This window comes from Engystomops pustulosus, chromosome 10 (genome assembly GCF_040894005.1).
Source record: "Engystomops pustulosus chromosome 10, aEngPut4.maternal, whole genome shotgun sequence".
Lineage (NCBI taxonomy): Eukaryota > Metazoa > Chordata > Amphibia > Anura > Leptodactylidae > Engystomops > Engystomops pustulosus.
In genome coordinates, this window is record NC_092420.1 from 86,787,012 (window position 1) to 86,807,856 (window position 20,845).

The 20,845-nt window shown below is 46.3% G+C and overlaps 1 protein-coding gene and 1 long non-coding RNA gene across 2 annotated transcripts in view; one reads left to right on the forward strand and one right to left on the reverse strand.

Moving 5' to 3' along the window:
• Positions 1 to 20,845, reverse strand: part of AGBL4 (AGBL carboxypeptidase 4) — a 1,134,440-nt gene that overhangs the window by 164,876 nt on the left and 948,719 nt on the right. The gene's annotated exons all lie outside the window — the stretch shown is intronic.
• Positions 1 to 20,845, forward strand: part of LOC140103801 (uncharacterized) — a 76,179-nt gene that overhangs the window by 6,736 nt on the left and 48,598 nt on the right. The gene's annotated exons all lie outside the window — the stretch shown is intronic.

Sequence of the window (20,845 nt, forward strand, 5' to 3'; positions counted from 1 at the left end):
TCTTTCGCAGAAGGCTGGAACCGAGGGGCCTTAGATGTAAAAGTAAATGATCTGTTCTGTAGAGTTTGGTGTCAGACCTTCAAATCTGTCTTCATGTATAAATACATCTTTATTCTTACCCAGTACTCAAACATCTAGAATAGAGATGAGCGAACATGCTCGTCCGAGCTTGATGCTCGGTCGAGCATTAGGGTACTCGAGACGGCTCGTTGCTCGGACGAGTATTTCCCCTGCTCGAGATCGAGCATTTAATTAAAAAAAACACAGTGAAGAACAATGAAGAATAGAATAAAAACAGTGAACACAGGATCATTTAAGATAAAAACACAGTGCAGAACACAGTGCAGAATAGATTACAGATGTTCGGCACATCTGCTTACTTGTCGGGAGATACGCGCGGAACGGTGCGAACAAAATAGCATGTGAAGAACAATATATATGTGTGTAGAACACATTGCAGATGTATTTAAACATCTGCAATGTGTTCTTCACACACATATATATTGTTCTTCACATGCTATTTTGTTCGCGCCGTTCCGCGCGTATCTCCCGACAAGTAAGCAGATGTGCCGAACATCTGTAATCTATTCTGCACTGTGTTCTGCACTGTGTTTTTATCTTAAATGATCCTGTGTTCACTGTGTTCACTGTTTTTATTCTGTTCTTCACTGTTCTTTACATCTGCTAACTTGTCGGGAGATAATATACGCGCGGAACAGTGAAGAATAGATCGCAGATGTTTGCAAATTATCAGAAGACATTATTTTTCAATTAAATAACACATTTTATTCCTGAACCATGGTCCCTTTGAAAAATGCTCGGGTCTCCCATTGACTTCAATGGGGCTCGTTACTCGAAACGAGCACTCGAGCATCTGGAAATGTTCGGCTCGAGTAACGAGCACCCGAGCATTTTAGTGCTCGCTCATCTCTAATCTAGAACTAGAATGAAGATAGGGTTTTATATCTGACCATTAATGACTCTTAATGAGCTTAGTCCTTGGCTCTAAATGTGTCAGCTCCAAACATTTGGATAAAATATGTACAGCATATAGAGTCAGTGCAAAGTCCTTGTCTAACTTTACTTTTAATGAAAATCTCGGACTTCTACATTTGTACCATTTCTTACCTTTTACACTTCCTCTAGGCCAGGTTGGTGGGAATCAAAGCCTATTGTTATCTGGCTCCACGCCCCTGACCCTCAGAGTGCACTGCACCTAATCACTTTGTGACTAGTGAGAAGTACAGCGTAGATTGCACTATCCACATAACTCGCTTGTGAACGTGCACAACTACGCTCTAGTAGTGAGTGGCGTTCCATACAGCAGCTGCCACAGGAAACCATCGGTCAGGAGGTAAGACCAATAGCTATTGGGGAGCAGGCACTGTGACGAGGCTACTCAACATCTCAGCTCTGACCATATGATCCCATTCTATTGGCCGTAGTGGGTCTTGTGACCCTCAACAGTTCAGTACCCGTCTTGGAAGCATGTGCTATGATGTGGCTACTGGGGAGCATGCACTATGATGTGGCTACTGAGGAGCATGCGCTATGATGTGGCTAATGGGGAGCATGCACTATGATGTGGCTACTGGGGAGCATGCACTATGATGTGGCTACTGAGGAGCATGCGCTATGATGTGGCTAATGGGGAGCATGCACTATGATGTGGCTACTGAGGAGCATGCGCTATGATGTGGCTACTGAGGAGCATGCACTATGATGTGGCTACTGGGGAGCATGCACTATGATGTGGCTACTGGGGAGCATGCACTATGATGTGGCTACTGGGGAGCATGCACTATGATGTGGCTACTGGGGAGCATGCACTATGATGTGGCTACTGGGGAGCATGCACTATGATGTGGCTACTGGGGAGCATGCACTATGATGTGGCTACTGAGGAGCATGCACTATGATGTGGCTACTGGGGAGCATGCACTATGATGTGGCTAATGGGGAGCATGCACTATGATGTGGCTACTGGGGAGCATGCACTATGATGTGGCTACTGAGGAGCATGCACTACGATGTGGCTACTGAGGAGCATGCGCTATGATGTGACTACTGGGGAAAAGGCACTGAGGCTTGGCAATAAGGGAGCAGACACTGTGAAGTGGTTACTGGGGAGTAAGCACTGTGACGTGGTTACTGGAGAGCAGGCACTGTGATGTGGCTACTGGGGAGCAGCTACTGTGACTTGGCAATTGGGGAGCAGGCACTGTGACTTGGTTACTGGGGAGTAGATTCTTTGATGTGGTTACCGGGGAGCAGGCACTATGATGTGGCTACTGAGGAGCATGCACTATGATGTGGCTACTGGGGAGCACGCACTATGATGTGGCTACTGGGGAGCATGCACTATGATGTGGCTACTGGGGAGCATGCACTATGATGTGGCTACTGAGGAGCATGCGCTATGATGTGGCTAATGGGGAGCATGCGCTATGATGTGGCTACTGGGGAAAAGGCACTGAGGCTTGGCAATAAGGGAGCAGACACTGTGAAGTGGTTACTGGGGAGTAAGCACTGTGACGTGGTTACTGGAGAGCAGGCACTGTGATGTGGCTACTGGGGAGCAGCTACTGTGACTTGGCAATTGGGGAGCAGGCACTGTGACTTGGTTACAGGGGAGTAGATTCTTTGATGTGGTTACTGGGGAGCAGGCACTATGATGTGGCTACTGAGGAGCATGCACTATGATGTGGCTACTGGGGAGCACGCACTATGATGTGGCTACTGGGGAGCATGCACTATGATGTGGCTACTGGGGAGCATGCACTATGATGTGGCTACTGAGGAGCATGCGCTATGATGTGGCTAATGGGGAGCATGCACTATGATGTGGCTACTGAGGAGCATGCGCTATGATGTGGCTAATGGGGAGCATGCACTATGATGTGGCTACTGGGGAGCATGCACTATGATGTGGCTACTGAGGAGCATGCGCTATGATGTGGCTAATGGGGAGCATGCGCTATGATGTGGCTACTGGGGAAAAGGCACTGAGGCTTGGCAATAAGGGAGCAGACACTGTGAAGTGGTTACTGGGGAGTAAGCACTGTGACGTGGTTACTGGAGAGCAGGCACTGTGATGTGGCTACTGGGGAGCAGCTACTCTGACTTGGCAATTGGGGAGCAGGCACTGTGACTTGATTACTGGGGAGCAGATTCTTTGATGTGGTTACTGGGGAGCAGGCACTGTGATGTGGCTACTGGGGAGCAGATACTATGACCTGGTGATATGGGAGTGGGACTGTGATGTGGTTATTGGGGAGCAGGCCCTGTGACTTGGCAATTGGGGAGCAGGCCCTGTGACTTGGCAATTGGGGAGCAGGCACTGTGACTTGGCAATTGGGGAGCAGGCACTGTGACTTGGCATTTGGGGAGCAGGCACTGTGACTTGGCAATTGGGGAGCAGGCACTGTGACTTGGCATTTGGGGAGCAGGCACCGTGACTTGGCAATTGGGGAGCAGGCACTTTAAAATTCACATTTGGCGAGCAGGCACTGTGACTTGGGGATTTGGGAGCAGACACTGGGATGTGGCTACTGGGCACTGTGACTTGAGCTCTCTTGCTACCTTCTAAGAGTTGGTTGTAATGGAAATGCTGCATAAATGTAACTATTAAACAGCTCTCCTAACAGGAAGGAGTTAAGGAGTAGATACATTTATACAGTAATAAAATGACATATGGTCCTTTTAAGACAACCACAAGGCCGATGTTCTAGGCTAGGAGGCTTCCTCCTCTGCTTCTGCTGTGGCTGAAGAGTGGATTCAGGTTGTTAAGGCACCCGGGGACCTACAGATATCAGGATCCTGTGTCTAGCGGGGTTCATACTCTCATATTTTAGAGTCCCGATGAGCACTAATCCTGGCCTCTGCCTTGTGACTGAATACTGGGAATATCACTCCTCTCCAAGAAAAATCAATTCAACATCTCACCTCTGATCCCATTCTATTGGGCACAGTGGGTCCCATGACCCTCAACAATTCAGTACCAGTCTGCAGGGTTGAGGAACTGAAGACCACCATGATGCTGGAACCAGTAGACTTTATTTTTTTGGCCCCCATGAGGTTCTCCACAATTCCTAGTAAACCTCTTTAATGTTTTATTGAGAAATAATGTTTAACTTTTCTCAAATTCCGGATGATCGCAGCTTTTTCCAGCCTGTCACAGCCCCATAGAGATGTGCAGGGTGATATAAATGTGACTCAGGATGAGATTTTGTAGTTATTCTTTAATTGAAGTTTCAAATGAGTTTTTAAAGGGCACGGTGGGCCTGCAGTTAAGGCCAGCTTTACCCGCCGTATTATTGTAATGCGACGGACTCCTGTGGTAGCAGAATGAGCCTGATTACATATGAACATGAGCGACACTGGCTCCGTGCCTAAAAGGCACAGTCATAGACTCTCTCTGACCCCCAGTAACAAGATTTCCCGTAACTCATTTTGACAAACTTTGCGCAGCTGGCTCTCCGCTCTCCTCTTATAGAAATAAACCCAAAATGGGTTCAGTTTTAATTAGCTTCGGGATTCACGTGCACTGAAGGCTAACTCATCCAAGGGCAATGTTCTTTATTCATTATAATAATTTAGGACACCTTGGTGAACCCACCTGTTCTGGGGGTCAGCTTAGTGCCGCTGATGCGGAAGCTCTTGGGGGCGATTACTGGTAAACCGCAGGTACTGGGAGATTTCACAATGTACAATACAGGACAAGTGTCAGGAATTGGTTAAAATTAAATAACATTCATGGTAGAATTTTTTTCCCCGCTTTTGACGAGCCTGCCAGAACGCCATGGCCTCAAGATGAATTGTATCTCATTTACATACAGAAAGAGCTGTCAGAGGCATCATCAGCCGAGTGAGCAATAACACGTCCAATCAGAAGGGAATCAGAGATGGAGGCAGGAGGTATCGAGATTCAGGGGACACCGTATAGGAGATTGGGGGGTTCTGATCCGCAGAAGCTGCTGGAGCCAATCACAACATTGTCCTATGTTGCTACGGGGGAAACTTTTTTAATGACAGGTTTTTTTTCATTCTTTTTGGATTTTGTCAAATTAATCAATCAGATTATTATTCTGACTGCGGCAACATATTCTAAGAAGTAGAAAGGAGATGGATTGTTCCAGTCGCCGGGAAGACAGATTTACCATTCCTTTTATTTCTACTGCTTAAAGGGGTATTCCTCCCACGAAGACGAGATTCTCAGGTTAACAAAATAACACATTCTCTAATTCACTGTTATTAACAAAAATACAGCATTTCACAGATATAATTCCAACCTGTCTCTATCAGTCCTGGTGTACACAATTTTGGATCCCCTGGATATGACCGGAAATCTTCTGACTATGGTCGGATTCTTCTCATGAATAGCTTCTCTTGTCTGCACACTGCAGGGCTCTCTGCCTCCTGTCCCTACCCCTTGCATTACAAGACCAGCTCAGGCACAGGCACTTCCTGCTGACAAGCAGTGTGCAGAGAATTACTCTACAAGCTACAGACAGATAAGATCTTTATCCAGGAGGGAGGCATATAGCAGAGCTGACAGTGTGTGTTATAGGTGAGATAGCAAAGCTGAGAATATCATTGTGTGTTATATCCATCTTATGTATCTGATCATATTTCATCTCTCATCTGTCTCTCTTTTGTGCCAGATACTAGTAGAATGGTCAGAAGCTAAATAAAGGTGTAGATAAACCTGTACCCTGATAATCTAAGCACATTGTCAGCACACAGCATCTCATTGCACAGAGGGATCATGAAGTGTCTGCTTAGAGAGTCCTTGCCCACACTCTGGAATCTTACACTGACCATCACCTAGTAATAGAAGCTAAAACAGCAATAAAACTGAGTAAAAGTTTGTGCAAAGAATGTGCACTACCACTCCATATAGCTTATGAAACTTAACTTAATAGCTTAATGAGGAAAACAATGCTGGTACGGCTGCGTCCATCAGTCCCACAGAATGAAGTATTGCTGAATGAGGATGTTAATGATATAGTAATGTTGGAGCTTAGATCAATTGAGCTGAGCATAGCCTGGCAAACCAGTGACAGAGAGGTCACTAACCCTGTTTAAGTGACGGGTAGAAGATCAGACCTTAGAGAACAAGAAAAAGCTCTTCAATGTGAGAATCAACTGAACAAGAGAGTCCCTGCTGGAGACCAAGAGCCAAGACCAGCCAAAAGTTAAATTGTGTATTTATAACGCAGGATCTGGGAACAGACAGGTTACCCAGACAGTGGACCCTGAAACTAAAGCCCCTTTTCAGCTATCCCTGCTTCATTGCCTTGCCTACGTTAAACAGTAGTAGACAACTAGTTGACATTCCCTTCATGTGCCAAATTACAAAATGGCTAATCATAGTCACCAGGATAGGGTAAGATCCAAGAGAACAAACACTGTACAAAATTACAAGGCAAAAGGATAGTCTGACTATAAGAAAAGGTCAAGATACCAGAAAACTGAATAACGGGATACACAGCCGGAACCTAGGGCAGGCAGATGTCTCATGTGATGTCAGAGTTCTGGGGCTGGAGGTGATTGGGCCAGAACTCAGAATTTCAGACAAAAACACCATGTTTTGTCAATAAAAGTGGTTAACCCCTGTAGCAGAGCTGCAAGACACTGACAGGGGCAGTGCATTTCAATCAAGGTTGTCAGCGGAAGAAATGCACCGGTGTTCAAACAAACCAAAAACGGCATTAAATGTTCAGACGCATCAGCGCATCCTCAGCCGCACCTTATGAGCATCTGATAACATCGGCTCAGATGTAACAGTAGTGATTTATATGTTTGAACCTCTCTTGCTCAAGACAGGTTATTGACCAGTGAAGAGCCAGTTGGGATTCCTTCACAAGCATTACGAGACCCCATCTTTGTGATTGGTGGCCCCCCCATTTGTTGGCTCCTAGGAATCAGACACTTTATCACTAATTCTATTGACTCAAAATCAAGGGTCAACAATTTTAAATATTGGAAACAATGGGAACAGAATAATTCAGATTAGGAAATGATCACCTCTTCCCTACATACCGCTGAAATAGGGTGCCATCCCATGGAGATGTGGGTCCAACCTGTATCTTTCCATCATTTCTAGAAAATCAAAGTCTACCTACCTGATGTAAGATGAAGTTCTCCAAGCCATAAGTTGTACACCAGAGAGTGAAATGTGTAATTCTGTGCAACAATGGCTTGTAGGAACCCCCCCTACTCAATTTAGAAGTAGTGTCCTCCCATCTGGCTAAAAGATCTAGGCCCTATACTGCTTAGGACTAATAGCTTTTTTTAACCATCCTGTAAGCTGCCCCAGAGGACCCACAGAAATCAAGAGATGACAGAACTGAACCTAAAATATTTTTTACTGTAGGGAAGCTCATAGGGTCTACAGTCCCCAATTGCGACAGGTCATGACAATTAGGCTCCAAACAATTAGGAATTTATCCATAGAAGATAAAACTCTGATTGTCTGGGATGTATGAGAATGTTGGTTGAAGGGGGTCAGACTGCTGGTTGCCCCGAGCCTCCCTATGCTTCATATGACATCTGGATCAGCCATTCTGTAAGTCATCCCATAGAAGTTCAGTATGAGCATTTGCTATACTGCAATGAAGTCTATGGAACCTATTATGTGGCTTATGTGAAGTTTCATTGTTTCCTATTCAGTCAACATTACTGACACCAATCAGACCCCAAATATCAGAAATTTAACTTCAAATGGGATTTCCAGAAATTCTTGAAAGCCCTGTGGGGACCAGGGATTGGGTTATGTCTTATTGTGAATATCTTCTGGTTCCTGCACTATGGGGCACATTTACTTACATTCTTGCTGAGTTCACAGAAAGTGCATTGCCCGACGATAATGCACTGTGCTGCGATTCACTAAGACTGTGCGTCCGACAGAGTTCACCTTCTTCTTCCTGGTGCATGTAAGTGCATTGTCTTGCGACACAATTTGAAAGTTAAATCTCGCGCTCAGTCCGAATCAGTCAGATCGTCCGACGGCCCATCCCCTAAATTGTGTTGCATGGAAACAAGCACAGCTGTGCCAAAAAGCTATCACATGCACCAAAATCCCAGGATACCTGACCAAGCCATGCAATCTCCGAAAGCGGAACACAGTCCGACGAAAGTGTGATCCACGACCCTTAGTAAATGAACCCCTATGTCTCTGCATTTTGGTCTTAAGTAGTGACATCTAGGAGAAGTCCCATAAGTCACAGGATCCTCTTGGGCCTTCAGTAGCATCTTCAGACCATGGGACATCACTACTTCTTTGAATGATGTTCTGTGGTCAGGAGGTTCACTGCCCGCCTCTTCCCCTATATTATCAGCCAAGCCATAAGTGCCATAAAAACTGAAGTTTTGGCACCTCATGGCCCCTACGGGTTTAAGGTCTTAGAGAAGTAAAGGTTTTGATGATTATATGCAAATAACCGTTCAAATGTGATTCAAGCAAAGTCATTTGTAAGGAAAACCAAATTTTGTCAAATTTGAAAATGATACAGAACAAAATAATGACACATAATCTAAGGCCTTGTTATTATAATGTGACACCGGCTGTTAATAACTGAGCAGGGTCAGCAGTTACCGCGTCTGTATTCCCACGCGCCGAGCTCCCTAATGGGTGACGCCGTGGAATAAGTTGGCATTTCATAAATAAAGTCTAATAATAAGTCAAGAGGGGATGGGAGAAAAGCGTGAGAATCATTTTATACATGAGCCGTTCCTGTGATTATGTCTCTGGGGCTCCTGCTTTTGATGAGAAACAATAATCATGCAATTAAATTGCACATTTTTTATACTAACAAAAAAGTCCCGTTTTTGTACCGGTGGCTATTTTTATGGCAAGTGACACATATATTTGTCCCATAATCCTGCTACATTTTCATATTCAGCAGTTTAAAAAACAAAGGGGATTATTAAATACAGTAAATGACTTTTCTTACAACACTTTATGGACTTCTAGACGGTGGAATGAACAATATGAAATTGGTTTTCTAGCCCGATGTAACTAAATTTTACTAAAATTTAGGATGGGTCATTAATGGTTGCTTAGTAGGAATGTGATATTTCCCTGACCTGCTGTCATACACTATGGTCTGATGGAACACGGAAACTATACCTCCAATGCCTCCTTTTGGAAGACAACTCACTATACATTAATGATCGACTTTCTGAATGTGACTTTTAATATGACTTAAACGGGTACTATCTGTCACAGGTCACGGGAGTCGTGAGGGTTGAGCGGAGTCAGTGGACCCTGTGGACCACCGCTGGAGATGGTACTAGCCAACACCCGGGACCAGAGTCTAAGTGGCACCTGGTCTTCACCAGAGCCCGCCGCAGAGCTGGATGGTCTTGCTGTGGCGGGGTGCCACCAGGTCATCCCAGGGGTCGACTATCCTGGCAGCCAATGTAGAGTGGCAGGAGACAGTCCAAGACTGGGGTGACAGTGGGAGAACAGCGCTGGGAGACACACTGGAACTCACGGCAGGAACACAGGAGCTGACACATGGCACAGGCAGGCAGGAACAGACTGGCACATGGAACAGGAACACGGGAGACACAGGAGGGCTTTCACTTCACAGGAATATGGCTGAAGATCCAGCGGTGCATGATGGGAGCCGGCGGATTATAAAGCAGAGCCAGATAAACCAGCACCAAACACCAGGATGCTTGGCCTTCAAATCCTGAAGAGCCGGCACACTAGAGAGCGGGTGACGCGCATGGCCTAATCGGATCCATAGGAGGAGCCTGGAGGGGTAAGCCTGGGTCCGGGGAAACTGCAGCGGGGACGCCACGGAGACAAGACGTAGATCGCCAAGACATAGATAGCAGGGGCACCCATGACAGTACCCCAACACCCCTTAGGGCCCCCTTCTTCTTCTTCCTCCTCTTCTTATTTTCGGTCCCAAGACACCTCTGGAGGGGACTGTGATCCTGGAAATTCATCAGGACAGGAGGCAGTGAAGCCATTCAGCAAAAGTGACATTCTGGTCCCCAACTCAGGACCTCTTCAAGTTCCAGGTCGCAGGCGCACCCATGTGCCTCCGTGTGCTCTCTCACATAAATCATAAATAATTGTCGCCCCATAGTGTGTATTGTTAGAAGTAATGCCCTGTAATACTCATAGAACAATATGTTGGGGAATAAGTGTGACATCTACAATGCAGCACAGTCACACGAGGCCAATGTACGAGGGATGGGAAGAACCTGCATGTAAATCCAGCAATATTCTTCTATATCACAAGAAAAGACAAGTGCGAGCTTTTAAAGTAACCTAAGACAAATTACTTTCAGCTACATTAAGTCTTCCAATATGTGTTCTTGTGCAGATGTGGCATTTATTTAGAAAATAAATTACATTTTCCATTAGGAAAGGTTGTTAGGAGTCAGCATTCTGCGCTTCAGGCTGGAATTTGGATTTGATTATCAAACAATATGAAAGTAGACAGTTTCCAGGCCGTCGCTGCTGGAGGGGCCTGGAGCAGCGAATATAATGAAAGGGCATCTGATGACACAAATGACCTCCCTCGGACCGCGCCGCCCAATTCACCGCCCGCTCCATTACTCTATGCAGGAATGTTTTAGGAGAATCAAGATTTGCAAATGTATGACTTGATTAAAGGTGTTTATTGTATATATGAATAGGGCAGGTTTCTGACCCCATAAAATTGGACTAAATGCAAGAAAAAAAAGTAAGTGAACCCTTTGGAATGACTTTGGATTTCTGCAATGACCGCTAATAAAATTTGCTTTTATTCCTATACATAATCACAGTTTTAGCTACCGTAATAATAATCGAAATAAAGTAATAACAAAGAGACATCTTTTACTGACAGTCTAGGAGAGTGATGGGGAACCTTTTAGATACAAAGTGCCCAAACTACAATCAAAACCCACTTTTACGTCGCAAAGTGCCAACATGACAATTTGAGCAGTGACCTATTGATCTCTGCTGTATCACAAGTTTCAATCGTATTGGCGTCCTGAGGACACCAATACAATAGAAAACAGGAGACATTTGGATTGTAGTTTCCCCCCAGGGTCCCTTGAAGAGGAAACAGGAGCTCCATCGATAATCCATCTCTGTCAACACCGTGTCGCTCTTCCTCTAGTCCTGGTAGCCAAGTAGGTGTCACTTTGGAATAGCACTGAGCGTGGCCTGTCCTGGGCTGTCTTGGACTGCAGGAGGAAGCCTTGAGTCCTATCTGGTAAATTCTGTGCTGGGTGCCCACAGAAAGGGCTCTGAGTGTCACCTTTAACCTTTACAACCTAAAGATCTCACTTTAGTAGAAACCTCTGAAAAAATTTTTGTAGCATTGAGTTGGAAGTTTGGACCATTCCCCATAGAATTGGTTTTAATTCCTGAATATTTCTGGGATCCCTTGGGTGCAGCTCTCTTTTTAGGTCCTGGTATCCCAATAGGGTTAAAGGGAACCTACCATCAGGTATCTACATAACAAGGTAGGTCTGATGGTAGTTTCCTACTATCGGCCTCATCCCCATACTGTATCCGGCTTATCTAAGAGTTTAGTAAAATCTAAGAAAAACATAGCTTTCATTTATGCAAATTATCAGCCGTGGCTACTTTTACAGTAGCTGTGCCATGGAGTGGAAGCAATGACTACTCCACACCCCAATCCACATCACCACGTCTGTGCCGCCCTCCTACCTTCACTTTGGCATTCTCATTGTGCAGTTGGAAATTGTCGCAGAACATGCATGCTCACAACATGGCGGTGGCACGCTTATGGGTGGAATTGGCCGTGGCTACAGGGATGTGGAGAAGCCATTGCTCCCGCTCCGCGCAGAATCTAAGAAATATGTACTTTGGAGTGAAATGATTTGCATAAATGAAAGATAAACTTTTCCTAGATTCTACTGAACTCTTAGATAAGCCGGATACAGTATGGGGATGAGGCCGATAATAGGAACCTACCATCGCATCTACCTTGTTATGTAGATCCCTGGTGGTAGGTTTCCTTTAAGGACTTTGACTTGGTCATTTTAAAAGACAAATTCTTCTTTTAAACCATTATTTTATTACTTTTATGCTTTGGGTCACAAAAATTCGGCCTATTCTTTATTTGTGAACAGTTTTTGTAACTCTGGATCCGTGTACACCAAGGATTCAGCTTTTCCATCTCTTTAGCTTATCTTCTGAGGCCTCCTAAAATCTGCTTGTATTGGACATAGATGACAACAATCTCCCTGCCTTTTCAATCACCAGGCTGTGTGCTATTATTTAATGCACAAAGCGCAAGTCAAACCCACTTTTTCAATCTAATTTACTCATAGGGGTTGGGGGACAAACAATAAAGGTGCAGTCAGATGCGATCAACACAAGTCCCTCCCTGCTCCAGATGCATTGTGTTTCAAAACTCAATACAAGTGGTACCTGTATCCGTACCCTAAAGTACACCAGTGTAACTACAATACCCTAATACAGTCACCCCTATTGTATTTTCCTTGGTAAACTTCCCCCTTGTGCCCTTGAGAGTGATCAATTGTACTGAATGTATACCCCCTCCCTGAACACCACTCCCACGTCACTGCTTGGAGGGGTAAGCGGATATCCTTGGGCACCAATCTGTATTTATTAACACAGAGGTTTGCAAACGTCTGTTTTCCCTGGATGCCCCATAAAAGCCACAACAAGCACATTTTTTTTTCTGTGTGTGTTAGTTGTGTTCAGCGGACCGGCCTGGTTTCGGTGCTCGGCGGCGCCATTTTGGGAATGATCCATGCTACCCGATGAAGCCATCCAGAGCATTAGTCCTTGCCCAAATTGGCACCCACAGTATTTTAATGTAGTGATGGGAATTACCTGATTCAGCTGGCTCATTAGGCTTTGCATACTAAGAAGAGCCGGCTCTTCTGGCTCCTGCACAACTCCCCTATTAAATATATAATAGAGGGCCACGGGCCAGTCAATCACAGCCCATCGGGAGGCCATATTGGCCAATCACAGGCCAATAGGGAGCCGCAGGCCATTGGCTCACTGATGGGAGCTGGCTTCTGTCGTTCACGAACAAGAGTCAGCTCTTAGAGCCGGTTCGTTTGCGAAGGACACATCACTAGTTTCATGGCAACTTTGTCAGACCTGAAGAGAATTTTTGCTGGTCTACTCCTCACTAGTTATTATCTTAGTTACATTAAATCGCTGGTGACTTGGATTATAACCAGACCATATTTTATCAGTAATCAATGTAGAATTCCAGATTTACAGTACAGTAAAAAACAGTCACATCCCCCGCAGTAAAAAACTGGTAAATCAATGTATAAGCATCTGAACTAGCTGTTTCTTCATGTTATATAAACTAATAATCTATTAAAGTAGATCTGTCAGCTTTATGTGCTTAAAGGGATATTCCCATATATGCCAAATATTGCCAACTCCTATTAACCCCTATGGGAGTCCAGAAATTAGCATAAAATACAGGCAGTCCCCGGGTTACATACAAGATAGGCTCCATAGGTTTGTTCTTAAGTTGAATTTGTATGTAATTCGAAACTGTATATTTTAGAATTGTAGATTCTGACATTTTTTTGCCCCAGTGACAATTGGAGTTTCAACACTTTTTGCTGTAATGGGACCAAGGATTATCAATAAAGCTTCATTACAGACACCTTACAGCTGATCATTGCAGCCTGGGACTATAGTAACATCCAGAGAGCTTCACCGGAGGTCACAGGGGGCAGAGGGGTCCGTCTTTAACTAGGGGTCGTCTGTAAGTAGGGTGTTCTTAAGTAGGTGACCGTCTGTAGTCCTGTTCATCTGATACTGCAATTCTGACGGCCTCAGGGAAGGGAATGACAACTACCAGTGACTAATACTGGAACAAACCATTAAACGCTGTGATGTCTGAGTACAAGAAATACACATGACACAAAGAATAATTGATGAGCCCCAGTGTATTATGTATATACATGCCAGACAGAGGCAGCGGAAAGCAGCCGGACCACTATCCCCATGAACAGAGATGAGAAAATCAATCAAGATTCTCCAAAGTTGCTCCAATTGTCCAGGAAATTGGCACATAACCCCTCCATATATATATGTACACTCACCGGCCACTTTATTAGGTACACCTGTCCAACTGCTCGTTAACACTTAATTTCTAATCAACCAATCAGATGGCGGCAACTCAGTGCATTTAGGCATGTAGACATGGTCAAGACAATCTCCTGCAGTTCAAACCGAGCATCAGTATGGGGAAGAAAGGTGATTTGAGGCCTTTGAACGTGGCATGGTTGTTGGTGCCAGAAGGGCTGGTCTGGGTATTTCAGAAACTGCTGATCTACTGGGATTTTCACGCACAACCATCTCTAGGGTTTACAGAGAATGGTCCGAAGAAGAAAAAACATCCAGTGAGCGGCAGTTCTGTGGGCGGAAATGCCTTGTTGATGCCAGAGGTCAGAGGAGAATGGGCAGACTGGTTCGAGCTGATAGAAAGGCAACAGTGACTTAAATCACCACCCGTTACAACCAAGGTAGGCAGAAGAGCATCTCTGAACGCACAGTACGTCGAACTTTGAGGCAGATGGGCTACAGCAGCAGAAGACCACACCGGGTGCCACTCCTTTCAGCTAAGGACAGGAAACCGAGGCTACAATTTGCACAAGCTCATCGAAATTGGACAGTAGAAGATTGGAAAAACGTTGCCTGGTCTGTTGAGTCTCGATTTCTGCTGCGACATTCGGATGGTAGGGTCAGAATTTGGCGTCAACAACATGAAAGCATGGATCCATCCTGCCTTGTATCAACGGTTCAGGCTGGTGGTGGTGGTGTCATGGTGTGGGGAATATTTTCTTGGCACTCTTTGTGTCCCTTGGTACCAATTGAGCATCGTTGCAACGCCACAGCCTACCTGAGTATTGTTGCTGACTAGAGATGAGCGAACACTAAAATGCTCGGGTACTCGTTATTCGAGACGAACTTTTCCCGATGCTCGAGTGCTCGTCTCGAATAACGAACCCCATTGAAGTCAATGGGAGACTCGAGCATTTTTCAAGGGGACCAAGGCTCTGCACAGGGAAGCTTGGCCAAACACCTGGGAACCTCAGAAAAGGATGGAAACACCACGGAAATGGACAGGAAACAGCAGGGGCAGCATGCATGGATGCCTCTGAGGCTGCATAATCGCAACATTATGCCAAAATTATGGGCAACAGCATGGCCATGACAGAGTGACAGAATGAAGCTAGATAGCATCTAAAACATCCAATAATTGACCCTGACACTATAGGGGACGGCATGCAGAGGCAGCGGCAGCAGGCTAGAGAGTGTCATGGCGACATACCCTAAATGGACTCAGGCTTCAAACCAATGGGTGGCAGAGAGGAACCAAAGGAGGTGAGCAAGAAGCGCTCAAATAATATCGGTACATGATAAAAGTTTGCCAGTATATTTTGTGGATTACACAGCAGGGTGGCGACAAAGTTAACATGGAAGCCATGAAAACAACCCAAAATTCTGCCTGACACAGCTCGTTTGATAAGGGGACCATGTATGGAGGCAGTGAACTAGTAGTAGATTAAAGGTGCTGCAGTTAAAACTATGTTAGTTGGATCTTGGCATGGAGCTGGCGCTCCGCTGCCAGGCGAGCTTTCGCCAATCCAAGCCCCTGTCTATAGGCTACTCCCCAAACAGCACTTCTAAGAACCTTTTGTATAAGATCAAGTGTAGTAGCGTTCTTATAAGTTTAGGATATGGCGGGTGAGGGGAATGTAAACAGCTGCGCAAGAAGCGCTGAAATAATATCGGTAAATGATAAAAGTTTGCCAGTATTTTTTGTGGATTACACAGCAGGGTGGCGACAAAGTTAAGAAGTTTGTTGTGGAAGCCATGAAAACAACCCAAAATTCTGCCTGACACAGCTCGTTTGATAAGGGGACCATGTATGCTTACAGTTCATGCCAGTCGCTGCACTGGCTGCCAGTCTCCTTTCGAATACAGTTTAAAATAATAATAACCCTCATCCATAAAGCTCTGTATAATGCTGCACCCCCCTACCTCTCCTCTCTTATCTCAGTCTATCGCCCAACCCGTGCTCTTAGATCCGCCAGTGATCTTAGATTAACCTCTACCCTAGTGCGGACCTCCCACTCGCGTCTCCAAGACTTCTCTAGAGCTGCACCAATTCTATGGAATGCTCTGCCCCGGACTATCAGACTAATACCTAACCTCCAAAGTTTCAAACGTGGTCTTAAAACCCATTTCTTTAGGCAAGCCTATAACACTCATTAACTGCATGAAGTTTTAACTCTTCTACTAACCCGTCCTGTGTCGTCCTCCCATCTGTTATCCAGCAACCAACAGGCACCAGACTTCTCTGCAGTCCCATTCACCCTGGACCTGGTATATAAGATGACGGCTGAGTGGTTCAAGCGACAGCAATTCCATTTATTATATTTTGTTCTATTCCCTAAGAAGAATGGCTTGACCATTAAATATTCTTTTACCTCGTGTTACCCCATCATCTTCATAAACCGTAAGCTCTGGCGAGCAGGGACCTCACTCCTGTTGTTCCATACAAATGTTGTGCTCTGTTACATTACATTTGTATTTGTTTCCTATGATTTGTAAAGCGCTACAGAATATGATGACGCTATATAAATAAAGATTATTATTATTATTATTATGGAGGCAGTGAACTAGTAGTAGATTAAAGGTGCTGCAGTTAAAACTATGTTAGTTGGATCTTGGGATGGAGCTGGCGCTCTGCAGCCAGGCGAGCTTTCGCCAATCCAAGCCCCTGTCTCTAGGCTACTCCCCAAACAGCACTTCTAAGAACCTTTTGTATAAGATCAAGTGTAGTAGCGTTCTTATAAGTTTGGGATATGGCGGGTGAGGGGAATGTAAACAGCTGCGCAAGAAGCGCTGAAATAATATCGGTTAATCATAAAAGTTTGCCAGTATATTTTGTGGATAACACAGCAGGGTGGCGACAAAGTTAACAACTTTGATGTGGAATCCATGAAAACAACCCAAATTTCTGCCTGACACACCTCGTTTGATAAGGGGAGGATGTATGGAGGCAGCTATATGGACGACTTTTGGAGGTAGCAATGGAGACAACGTGTGGAGGCTGCTATGGAGACAATTTAATTTGGATAGTGCCTGTATGTGGCAGTCCCAAAAAGTTTTCAAACCAGAGGAGCAGGTAGGTGTCCCTCCAGAAAAATGGAATAGATTGAGTGCATGTATGTGGCAGTCCCAAAAAGTTTTCAAACCAGAGGAGCAGGTAGGTGGCCCTCCAGAAAAATGGAATAGATTGAGTGCCTGTATGTGGCAGTCCCAAAAAGTTTTCAAACCAGAGGAGCAGGTAGGTGTCCCTCCAGAAAAATGGAATAGATTGAGTGCCTGTATGTGGCAGTCCCAAAAATGTTTCAAACCAGAGGAGCAGGTAGGTGGCCCTCCAGAAAAATGGAATAGATTGAGTGCCTGTATGTGGCAGTCCCAAAAAGTTTTCAAACCAGAGGAGCAGGTAGGTGTCCCTCCAGAAAAATGGAATAGATTGAGTGCCTGTATGTGGCAGTCCCAAAAATTTTTCAAACCAGAGGAGCAGGTAGGTGGCCCTCCAGTAAAATGGAATAGATTGAGTGCCTGTATGTGGCAGTCCCAAAAATTTTTTAAAACAGAGGACCGGGTAGGTGGCCCTCCAGAAAAATGGAATAGATTGAGTGCCTGTATGTGGCACTCACAAAAATTGTTTCAAACAGAGGACCGGGTAGGTGGCCCTCCAGAAGGTGCTTTGGCTATCAACAAGGGAATATTCTTCCCCTGTCTCTTGTGACGAGCGCAAAGCTTCCGACTTCATGCTGACCAGAGAGTTTTTCAACAGGCCAAGCAGCGGGATGGTGAGGCTGATGATGGCGGCATCGCCACTGACCATCTGTGTTGACTCCTCAAAGTTACTCAGCACCTGACAGATATCAGACATCCACGTCCACTCCTTATTGTAGACTTGAGGAAGCTGACTGACCTGACTACCACTTCTGGTGGAAGTTGACATCTGGCAGTCTACAATCGCTCTGCGCTGCTGGTAAACTCTGGATAACATGGTCAGTGTTGAATTCCACCTCGTGGGCACGTCGCACAACAGTCGGTGAGCGGGCAGTTGGAGGCGGCGCTGCGCTGCCCTGAGAGTGGCAGCATCTGTGCTGGACTTCCTGAAATGCGCACAGATGCGGCGCACCTTCGTGAGCAAATCTGACAGATTGGGGTATGTCTTGAGGAAACGCTGAACTATCAGATTTAACACATGGGCCAGGCATGGCACATGTGTCAGTCTGCCGAGTTGCAGAGCCGCCACCAGGTTACGGCCGTTGTCACACACAACCATGCCTGGCTTCAGGTTCAGCGGTGCCAGCCACAGATCAGTCTGCGCCATGATGCCCTGTAATAGCTCTTGGGCGGTGTGCCTTTTGTCGCCTAGGCTCAGCAGTTTGAGCACCGCCTGCTGTCGCTTAGCGACGGCACTGCTGCTGTGCCTAGAGCTACCGACTGATGGCGCCGTGCCCACGGATGGTAGTTCGGAGGAGGAGGTGGAGGAGGGGTGGGAGGAGGAGGAGGCATAGTAGGCCTGAAACACCTGGACCGAGGTAGGCCCCGCAATCCTCGGCGTCGGCAGTATATGACCAGCCCCAGGGTCAGACTCGGTTCCAGCCTCCACCAAGTTAACCCAATGTGCCGTCAGCGATATATAGTGGCCCTGCCCGGCAGCACTCGTCCACGTGTCCGTGGTCAGGTGGACCTTGTCAGAAACGGCGTTGGTCAGGGCACGGGTGATGTTGTCTGACACATGCTGGTGCAGGGCTGGGACGGCACATCGGCAAAAGTAGTGGCGGCTGGGGACCGAATACCGAGGGGCGGCCGCCGCCATGAGGTTGCGAAAGGCCTCGGTCTCTACTAGCCTATAGGGCAGCATCTCCAGGCTAAGCAATCTGGAGATGTGCACATTAAGGGCTTGGGCGTGCGGGTGGGTTGCACTATATTTGCGTTTCCGCTCCAGCGTCTGGGGTATGGAGAGCTGAACGCTGGTGGATGCTGTGGAGGATCGTGGAGGCGACGATGGGGTTTTTGTGGCAGGGTCCTGGGCAGGGGGCTGACTATAAGCTGACACAGGGGAAGGAGCAGTGGTGTGCACGGCCGGAGGTGAACGGGCTTGTTGCCACTGAGTGGGGTGTTTAGCATTCATATGCCTGCGCATACTGGTGGTAGTTAAGCTAGTAGTGGTGGAACCCCTGCTGAGCCTGGTTTGGCAAATGTTGCACACCACAGTCCGTCGGTCATCCGGTGTTTCCTTAAAGAACCTCCAGACTTCTGAAGATCTAGCCCTCGCCGCAAGAGCCCTCACCACGGGAGCTTCACTAGTTGACACATTTGGCGCTGATGCACCAGCTCTGGCCCTGCCTCTCCGTCTGGCCCCACCACTGCCTCTTCCAACCTGTTCTGGTCGAGGACTCTCCTCCGTCTCAGAAGCACTGTGTTCACCCGGCCTCTCAACCCAGCTTGGGTCTGTCACCTCATCATCCTCCGATCCCTCAGTCTGCTCCCCCCTCGGACTTCCTGCCCTGACAACAACTTCCCCACTGTCTGACAACCGTGTCTCCTCATCGTCGGACACCTCTTTACACACTTCCACTACGTCAAGAAGGTCATCATCACCCACAGACTGTGACTGGTGGAAAACCTGGGCATCGGAAAATTGCTCAGCAGCAACCGGACAAGTGGTTTGTGACTGTGGGAAGGGTCCAGAAAACAGTTCCTCAGAGTATGCCGGTTCAAATGCCAAATTTTCCTGGGAGGGGGCAGACTGGGGGGGAGGAGGCTGAGGTGCAGGAGCTGGAGGAGTGGCGATTTCGGTGACATGGGTGGACTGCGTGGAAGACTGACTGGTGGACAAATTGCTCGAAGCATTGTCAGCAATCCACGACATCACCTGTTCGCACTGTTCTGGCCTCAACAGTGCTCTACCACGAGTCCCAGTAACTTCAGACATGAACCTAGGGAGTGTAGCTCTGCGGCGTTCCCCTGCTCCCTCATAAGCAGGTGGTGTCTTACCCCGGCCAGGACCACGGCCTCTGACCCCTGCAGTAGTTTGACGCCCACGTCCCCGCCCTCGTCCTCTACCCCTAGCCCTCGGGTTAAACATTTTTAAAATGAGAGTTATAGCTTTAATTTTTTTTAACTTTTTTTTGTGTTTTTTTTTTTTTTTTGTGTTTTTGAGTTTTTAAAACCAAACAATGCTATCCTATTGCTATGGCTATTTTCTAGCCAAGTATGAAAGCACACTACTATGCCAGATGAGATGACACTGAGTTATTAAACAAAATAAACGTAAAATAAAAAAGGATAAATGGCAGACTGTGCCTAATTGAAATCCAACCCCTACTAAATTTTCCCACTTCGGTCTTTGCAATGGATATGTGCGTCACTAAGCGCAAAACACAGCGGTCGCAAGTCTCACTACAAATTGCTCACAATTGGCTAGTAGATGCACTGCAGCAAGTACAGCCACCAGCAGATCAACCAGAAATCAAATATATAACGCTACTGTAGGCGTAAGCCGTTTGGATTCTCCTTTGGCTATTTTCTAGCCAAGTATGAAAGCACACTACTATGCCAGATGAGATGACGCTGAGTTATTAAACAAAATAAACGTAAAATAAAAAAGGACAAATGGCAGACTGTGCCTAATTGAAATCCAACCCCTACTAAATTTCCCACTTTGGTGTTTGAGGTGGATATGTGTGCCACTAAGAGCTAAACACAACGTTAGCAAGTCCCCCTGCTAATTCCTCACAAAATGGTACTAGATGCAAA